This window comes from Mytilus edulis, chromosome 6, assembly GCF_963676685.1.
Source record: "Mytilus edulis chromosome 6, xbMytEdul2.2, whole genome shotgun sequence".
Classification (NCBI taxonomy): domain Eukaryota; kingdom Metazoa; phylum Mollusca; class Bivalvia; order Mytilida; family Mytilidae; genus Mytilus; species Mytilus edulis.
This window is the reverse complement of record NC_092349.1, coordinates 76,815,452-76,825,591: the sequence shown is the minus strand read 5'-3', so window position 1 is coordinate 76,825,591 and position 10,140 is coordinate 76,815,452.

Here is a 10,140-nt window from a genome sequence, read left to right as displayed (position 1 = left end):
TAGACCTTGAGCCCATGGATACAACGTTACCAAGTTGTTAGAATTTCTTATTAAAAAACATCCCGAAACACGACTCTCCGTTCTGTTAAGCCCCAGTCCCACTAGACCACGATCGCACCACGCTCACCGCGATCTAAAATAAATTTAGATCGTGATGAGGTCGCGGTATGAGCGGCATGAAAATGTTAATTTTGTTGCTTTCACGATGCTACTACGTCATAATTACGCTTCTACAACGATCCCGCTACGATTAAACCACGTTCTCACCGCGCTTATTCTGCGACCTCACTACGCTTATGAAGATCTTTCTACGCTCTTCACATTCTCACTACGACCATACCACGAGTTATCCGATTGCAACACGATCTTACTGCGATTATAGCACGTTCTTAACACGATTATACTACGTTCATACCGCGATCTAACTACGTTCTCAGCAATACCGTCAATATCGTGTTTCATATCAATATAGTTCCATTTCTTCTATTTTTGATTAAAACGGAGATGTCTCGGAAACAATACAGTCATGCCACCAAAATCTACTAGAACACGTGGGCGTGGTGGTAGGGGTTGATGTAGAGGCAGAGGAAGCACATTTGAACGCCATACTAAACTCCAAATAGTACACAAGAAACTAAAATTAAAAATAGTACAAGACCAAGTAACAAAGGCCAGAGGCTCCTGACTTGGGACAGGCGCAAAAATAGTGGGGTTAAACATGTTTGTGAGATCTCAACCCTCCCCCTATACCTCTACCCAATGAAGTAAAGTAAACGCATAACAATACGCACATTTAAATTCAGTTCAAGAGAAGTCCGAGTCTGATGTCAGAAGATGTGACTAAAGAAAATAAACAAAATGACAATATTACTATACACATAAGTAGTATAATACTTGTCATCAAGAGATGTCGGAACGACCAATCAAACCTAAATTACAACCTATTGCTGGTCAATAAAGCTCAAATGACGATATTTTAGTGAACGATAGCAGAGATGACACAGATGTGTCAATATATATAGGAAAATGTAGTATGAGTCTATGAGAAAACTCTCCATCAACGTAAAAACCTATAAAAGTAAACTATTAAAGGCCAAGGTACGGCCTTCAACACGGAGCCTTGGCTCACACCGAACAGCACGCTATAAAGGGCCCAAAAAAATACTAATGTTAAACCATTTAAGCGGGAAAAACCAACGGTCTAATCTATATAAAAACGAGAAGCATGGTTGAGCCGTTAGAGCAAATGGATAAATAAATTCAGACTAACAAAATCTAGGGAGTTTTTTTTTATCTATTTTTTGTGAAAATGACAATAAAAATGATGGTCGTAGTGTGAACGTAGTAAGGTCGTGAGAAGAGCGTGATGAGGACGGCAAGAGCGTGCTAGAATCGTACTATGGTCGTGAACAGCGTGGTAAAGTCGTAGTAGAAGCGTAGTTGGGTCACGGTGAGAACGTGATGGTCGTAGTAAGGTCGTGATAACGTCGCTGTGAGATCGTAGCGAAATCTCTCCGAATAGAATCACGCTTTCGCTACGCTCTCGCTACGATTGTACGACCTTTGCGATCTTACAACGATCTTAGTACGCTCTCACTACGCTTCTACTACGATCTAATTTCGCCACGACCGCACCACGATTGTTTTGAACATGTTCAAAGACTTTAAGTTGGCCACGCTCTTCACGATCTTGAAGACCTCACCACGACCGTGGTACGACCTTACTGCGACCTACACGATCGTATCACGATCATCAAAATTTGCATTTTTTATACAGATCGTAGTGCGATCGTGGCCTAGTGGGACTGGGGTATTATATTGGTGAATTCAAGTTTGCCATTTACATTAACTTCACCTGCTATCCCTTAGGTAAATGAAGGTATGGTAACTAATATAATTATGTAATTGTCCCCGCTACATTCTTTATGTGAAATCATATGTATAGGGAAACCGACTACAATAATAGTGCACAATCTAGCACAGAATCGTTCAATAAGCATTTTATTAAATCAAACGCTTTTACTTAAAATGACTATAAAAGAGAGGCGAAAGATACCAGAGGAACAAACTCATGAATCGAAAATAAACTGACAATGCCATGGCTAAAAATGAAAAAGACGAACAGGCAAATAATAGTACACAAGAAACAACATAGAAGACTAAAGACTGAGCAACACGAACCCCACCAAAAACTTGGGGTTATCTCAGGTGCTCCTGAAGGGTAAGCAGATCCTGCTCCATATGTGGCACCCGTCGTGTTGTCCATGCTATTACAAAACCGGTAAATAGTGTAATTCGGTAGGTCACGATTTATCCATAACCAACTTGCGATGGCGTTCATAAAATTTACGAAGGGATGATTTCAACTTCACCATTTGAAACTCTGGGTTTAATAGCTTCCTTGTGAGTAGCAACCGTCTATCAAGGAAATCATGATAGGAATTAAATACAAGCGCGGGAATATCGTAGCAATTGGGAGATGTATACTCCGTATGCAGGCGCTGTTGGAAAATGCTTTGACTATACTACATGCATATCAACTGAATTAACCATATGTATATAATATACTTTTTTTTATACATGAAATGCATGGAAACCAATGTGAGTTTTACATTTATGATATACATGGTTTATATCTTTAATTTCATTCACTAATGAACAAGACTAATTACTATACTATATATAAAAATATTAATTTTCGCGAACCATTTAGGTCACGGAAATTCCAAAATATGGCATCAGTAAGGAGAGTTGTACAAACAATGTAAATACACAGAACCCCATCCAAACTTGCTTTAGCTAATAGTATTCATCTTTTTCTATTTTATATGTACAAACAACATTCCATTTTTCTATAATTTCGATTAAAAAAATCCAAAATCTGAGTTAAAATAGGTCGAATGCCCCAAATAAACGTTGTCTGATTGGTTGAAGTACTGTAGCATCCGATGATAAGCATAGAAAGCCTCGATGTAAAGCACACGCTTCACAGGAATAAGGAGAGTTTTACAAATAATGTGAATACACAGATCCTCCATCCTATTTATGTTTTGCTGAAAATGTTGTGCGTTCATCATTTCTGTTTTGATTCTGCTAACAACATTCCATTTTTTCTATAATTCCAATTTAAAGATGTGGAAACCAGTAATAAAAATAGATGGCCTCAATGATTTTTAAAAGCAACGCAAAAAATTCCGTTAATACGACCTTGAGTTCAACCGGGGTTATAAAAACCAATTCACAAAATAGATCTCCTTGCGCTCAAATGTAATTCTTAGTGAAGTATACGGGTAAATTCGTTTACGGAAATGTATCCACACTTTATCATTAATATATTACCAGGCTTTTTGCATATTCACGTTTTTTTATGCTCAACTTTAGTCAAATTCAATTCTATACATTTTTTTTATGTAAAGCAATAGGAGTAAGAATATTAATTCGCGCCAATTTAACCAGCATCACCAGCACCATCAAAATTATTTACCGTTATCTTTGTGAAATTTCAGTTATATAGTTTATTAATTAGAGAAATTTTGGTAAGTATTACTTATTAATGTTAAGGTTCTACTGATGTGCTTCTCTAGACCTTTTTGACGGTCAGTTTTATCCCATTTATCTCAATATTATCCCCGATGACAAAAATGTCAACCCGACCTATTCGTGTCAAAAGTGAAAATCGATCTATTTGATGAACTAATTTCTTCATAAACTGTACATGCATTATTTCTGTATTATTTGATAACCAATCACATTCACGTTGCATGTTTGCATGATAATGGGTTATGTATTAGTGGATTGCAAGGGCGATGCAACATGTGAGGTCTGCGCGATCACGTGACATTATTATTTGTAAACAAACATGCTCCCCGTGTAACACGTGTCTGAATTATCCTTTCAAAGTGTTATGAATCTTTCAATCACTATTTTAATTTATGATATATTTTTCTGTTTTTAGGTTTGCATATCAGTAGTCAAAGTGAATTAGACATAGTTCTGAGTATTGTGTTTTTTTTTTAAATTAGAAGGTAAGTCTACATAACTTCAATAGTCATTATTTAACTCTGAGACTACTATAACACATTATAGAAGTCTCAGTTTAACTGAAGTCTAAAAAGATGACTCAACTTTCCCTCTTATTCTCCCTCTATTTTTGAAACCTGCATACCAAATGAAAGGGCATTTGATCAGATCAAAAACAAATCCTCCTGCCCCCTCCCCCAGAATATCAAATGGTCGACCCCTACATGTAAGTCTATATATAGGATTTTTTTCTGCGACAAGTGCCTCAAACCATGTATCAAGATTTTTGGATAAAGGACCACAATAGGTAAAAGTCCAATTTAATATTAAATGTTTTAAGTTCTTAGACTACATTCATTCTGTGTCAGAAACCTATTCTGTTTTGACCATTTGATCACAATCCAAATTCAGAGCTGTATCTGGCTTTAATGTTGTGTCCATACTTGCCCCAACTGTTCAGGGTTCGGCCTCTGCTGTAGTATCAAGCTGCACCCTGTGGAGCATCTGGTTTATTTGAAGGGTAGATGTTCCCGACCTGTTTATTAGTGGAATTGTGAATCAGGCCATTACTCTTCTCAATTGTATTAATGCATACTTTTCATGTTGGGACAGTTTCCCTCATTTTTGAAGGCTTTATGGTTGCCTATAATTGCTTTGTCATTTGAACATTTGTGGGTAGTTGTCTTATTGGCAATCTTATTACATATTTTAATTTTTATACGTATCCATCCTTCAGAAAAGTTGTTCCAAATGTAATGAATCCCCTCCAGGCTTGCCTTTATCTTCATTGGAACAATTTTTGGGATACGTTTGCTTTCAAGCAATCTGTAGACTTATACTGGTGGCTCAGAGCATTGCCCTCGCGTCAATCGTTTTATTCTAAACATTAAGGAACATCTCAGATTCTTATGATTGGCTTTAAAAGGTAAAAACAAACAAAGGGATTGAACTTTAACAACTTTCCTATAATGTTCTTTTCATAATCTTCATGTTTGATAATTCCCTTGACTTATATGCGTGTTTTTAACAACACGGAAAATCAGAATTAAGCAGTATTTATATTTAGTGTTTTTATAAATTTAAAAACAGTTAGAGGGAATTCCCAGTTTTTATAAAATGCGAGAGTTCTCTGAATTCCGATAAATCTATTTCTGTCATATAAGAACTGAAGTGGAGTTTTTCTTATAATTTACCTTTATGAAGGTACCTTTTGAGATTGTACTTCCATAAAGAAATAGAGAACTATATAGATATAGGAAGATGTGGTGTGAGTGCCAATGAGACAACTCTCCATACAAATAACAATTTAAAAAGTAAACCATTATAGGTTAAAGTACGGCCTTCAACACGGAGCCTTGGCTCACACCGAACAACAAGCTATAAAGGGCCCCAAAATTACTAGTGTAAAACCATTCAAACGGGAAAACCAACGGTCTAATCTATATAAACAAAACGAGAAACATGTATATATTACATAAACAAACGACAACTACTGTACATCAGATTCCTGACTTAGGACAGGTGCAAACATTTGCAGCGGGATTAAACGTTTTAATGGATCCAAACCTTCTCCCTTTTTCTGAAACAATAGCATAACATCACAACAAAGAAAAACATACGATAAAATATCAATTGGCAGACTTAACTCAATCAAAAAACGTATGATTAATCTAGGTCGTTTAATAAACATTTAATATACGTTCTTGATCCAGGTTATTTTGGGAAATTATGCGCATGGGTATAGTTTTCTTGACTTCGAGGGGTTTTCAATTGAATGGTTGCTCTGGATTCCCCACTCAATTAATTAATTTTTAACTCATGGGATCTTTTCTATGTATGTCTGGTATTGAAGGTTATTATTGTTGCATAATTTTAAATCATATGCATCATTTAAATTAAAATAAATATAGTCCACATCGTAGAACACCCCTTCAGGCGAAATGGAGTCTTCCATATTATTGTTTCGAGTTGTCTCCCTTCCGGAAGTAACTTCCGTTAATTCTGAATCAAAACAATACGTCGAGTATTAGCTCGTTCTGTCAATAAAGTGTATTATATTAAAAACGATCGCAATTTAAACCGATAAATGTGTACGGAAAGGAGTCATGATCACTGACCGAAAGGAAATTAAATATTTAAAGAGTTAGGAATTGGGTTCCTCCTAGAATTAAAGTAGGAAAATAGGTGAGAAGATACGAAGTGAAATACCTTCTCTCACTCTGAGTCTCAGTGACTGCTGTGGAAAGTAAACTTGGAAATAATAGTACAAAAATTAAACACAATAGGCCTAATTGCATTGTTCATACACTTTTATCTGGGATTGGCTATTTTGTTACTATTTTACATGTGCAGTTAATTAGTTTTGAAAATAATATTATCCAGCTACATGTATACATGTACATGTGTCAACGAAACAACGGCAATCGTATCCCTCAGAGCAATCTGCTCTTTGATTTTTTTGGGGGGGAGGGTTCCAAACCAGTTGTTTATAAGTTGCAAATCAGGCCATTACTTTTCTTAATTTAATTGTCGCTTACTTAACATGTCTAAACTGTTTTTTTCTCACTTTTTAAGGCTGTATGGTTGCCTATAATTACTTTGTTATTTTAACCTCTGGAAAGCTGTCTCATTGGAAATTATACCACATATATACAGATTTTTATATGGATTGTAGACCTGAAAAAGATTTTCAAAGTTGAATATGCTGCAAACTTCAAACAACCTACTACTTAATTACCATGCATGTCTATCATGCAACTTTTGATCAGAACTATATATAAGTGATTTCACCATTTCTTCATATGTGTACCACTATCAATCAACAGAACAAATGCAAATTATTTTTTAAATATTTGCATATGGTTTCCTTTAATTTCTCACATCTATTTTATTTGAATTTAGGGAAATAAGTATTATGTATATAAACAGACAAAACAAATCTCATGTCGATATATAACATGTACAACAATCAAACATCAACCCACACCAAACTGGCTGTAGTTGAAAAACATCAAAAGGGAAAATACAGTGAAATTTGGAGAATTTATATTATCACATGTACATGCATTTGAAATATATTTAAAATATTTTTTTCAAATTTTTTAGTTTTAGGTTCCACCTAGCTACCATATTAGAAAACTGGGATTTAAACGCTAGTCTATTAGAGGGATATTTCCAGTGGCGAATCCAGAAATTTTCATAAGTGGGGGTCCACTGACTGCCTAAGAGAGGGCCCACTCTGATCATGCTCCAGTGGTTCTCTAAATAATCAACCATTTTTTTTCCAGACAAGGGGGGGGGGGGTGTCCTCTTAATTCGCCTTTGATTTCATTGGTTGTAATTTTTATTTTATCATGAATCAGATTTAAACACGACTTGGGGAATGAAGGTAAAGACCGAATGTCAGTTTTAGTCTTATATATGTACTTTAATTTTAGTCTTATATGTATTTATGTGTACATATATCACTGATTCAGTGGCAATGGTGAATAGCTCTATATAGACACTGACAAGTCTTAGATAACATTTTATAGTTTTGAATGTTTCTTCATCAGTTGACTAGACTAAAATTAGGTGGAGGTATGTTTTTATTTCCAACAGAGGGGCACTCATGCTCAACCTATATCAGTTTGTGCATGAAGCGATTGATAGTTGCCAGACACTGAATGATTATACCACAAATTTGTGAAAGTTTTAACCTATGCATATATACTTTAAATACGATAAAAAAAAATCAAGTCTTTTTCAGGACTTCTGATCCAACCATGTAGAATGGCATGTTATTGAGATATGGTTCTGGTTGATGGATGTTCATGAAGGACCTGTAGTACAAAGTATATCACTGGATTGAGCTCTCTGTCAAAGTGTATTATTAAAGTGCTTTGCTTTGAGCTTGGTTCATTGTTATGCAATTCATTCTTTGTGAAATAAAGATTTTACAGACAACTCTCATGTACAAGGATGTCTGCAAGTATTATCATTTCTATGTACAATGTAAGTAACAGGGAGATAAAAGCATTTTTTGTTTATTGAACCAAACATTATTTGTCCATTGACCAAATTTGTTTTGCTTTCACCAGCTTTGAAGGAGATATTATCAAAGAATTGATAGAAAACAGCACAGAAGCTTACTTTCTAGCTCATCAGGCCCAAGCATCATGTTAGGCATTGTCATTACTAAAAACCAATAAATGTCTTCTAATCTGAGGATCAATTCAACATTTTAAAGTGTTTTACTAATGATACTGACAAGCCACCACAAAGATATACTGAGTGCCAATGAAAACGCAACACTTTTGTTTTTCAAAAAAGTCTGATAATTTTTATTTATTTTATATTAGAACTTTGTAAAGTTGGTTGAAAATGACTTTAAAGACAATTGTCGACAACTTTACGGTTGGGTGATTTTTGGAACAAATGCGAAGTAAGGGTTATTTTGAACGGACATAAACCGAGTTCACCGCTTTTCAACATACGCACCATTATCACGATTTTGTCATTTAAAGCTAGGCTAATGTCGTGAATTTTCCCGCCCTTATTGTAAGGAAACTGCAATAAACATCTGAGTAAATGCCAGGACTTTCTGACAACCAGCGACATGCAGTTTCGGGCATGATCCAATGAAGCCTTTCACAGCATACAATAACCCAAATCATCCACAAATTCAACAAAAATGGATCAGTTAATGATAAGCCACATCCCGGGGTTCAAAAAGCAAGAAACGCTCAGCAAAACCGATACATTTGGTCTTTAACATATCCGATATCGACTCTGATGGATGTCCAAAGGTCACGTGAGTTCAATGGTGGTCACGGTAGATCCTATGGAGCAATTTCAGTAAAGCACCATTTGCGCAGAAATTCAACGGTTAAAGAGGACCACAGCCGACATCTAAACGGCCGTCTGGTGTAAACATCGAATTCTGTAGACCAAAAATCATTCATTATGTACCAAAAATCGTCAGTGGTGGTTACATAGACGTTTGGCACCCGCCTTGGCCAAAAGTTGTGCGTTTCGCCAGATTTAGGTCCGATAGAGCAAATTTTGCATCAGATTTGACATGGTTTAGAAGATGAAAACCACCACCAATATCATAAAGTCAGCTTGAGTTTGCTTTACAGGACAAGTGGAATAACATTCCTCGAGATAACATTAAACGTCCGGGATGATCAATTCCATGGCTCTGTCGAGATTGCGCTGCACAACGGGGTTGTAACATTTTTTTTAGGACTGTGATTTGATGATTCGACATTGGATGTTTCGTTTATCTATTGCGCCCGAAAGATGACAATGAAACATTTTTGTTTGATATCGATCTATTGTTAGAATTGTTAATTTTCAAGAACAATTCATTTTGAAAGATTATGATTTCTAATATAAATTTTATTTTTGAAAAACCAAGTGTTGCGTTTTCAGTATATATAAATAGAACCATACAAATAGTTAGCAAATACAATTAAAAAAAGATGTGATATGATTGCCAATGAGACAATTCTCCACAACAGACCAAAATGACATAGAAATTAACAATAACAGGTCGCCGCACAACCTTCAACAATGAGCAAAGCTAATGCAGCATAGTCAGCTATAAAAGGTCTCGAAATGACAATGTGAAACAATTCAAAGGAGAAAAATAACAGGCTTATTTATGTACAAAAAATAAAGAAAAAACGAATATGTAACACACAAACAAACGACAACCACTGAATTACAGGCTCCTTATATCATGTTCTCAGATATCATCTCCCAATTAAAAAAAATCACGAAAAATTGAACCTATTATGTGTTGCTCTCCTAGCTATAAAATGTATCCAAAATCAAAGATGTGGAACATACTCTATCATAATCATTTGGTAACTAATGCAATAAGTGTCTCTTCCATGCCTGTCTTGAACATACAAACTAAACTAAATATAAAATAAACAATACTCCTAATGCTACGGTTGGTTGTCATCGTGCAACACAGTTAATAACACATATAGAAAAATCATAGAACTACATTTATCATAAAACACTGTCAAACATCCAAACATACTATCCACACTCATCTGTGTCCACACTTGTTTAAAACAACCAAATAGATAATTCTATAAGAATTGGTATCTAGTATCAGCGCTATAT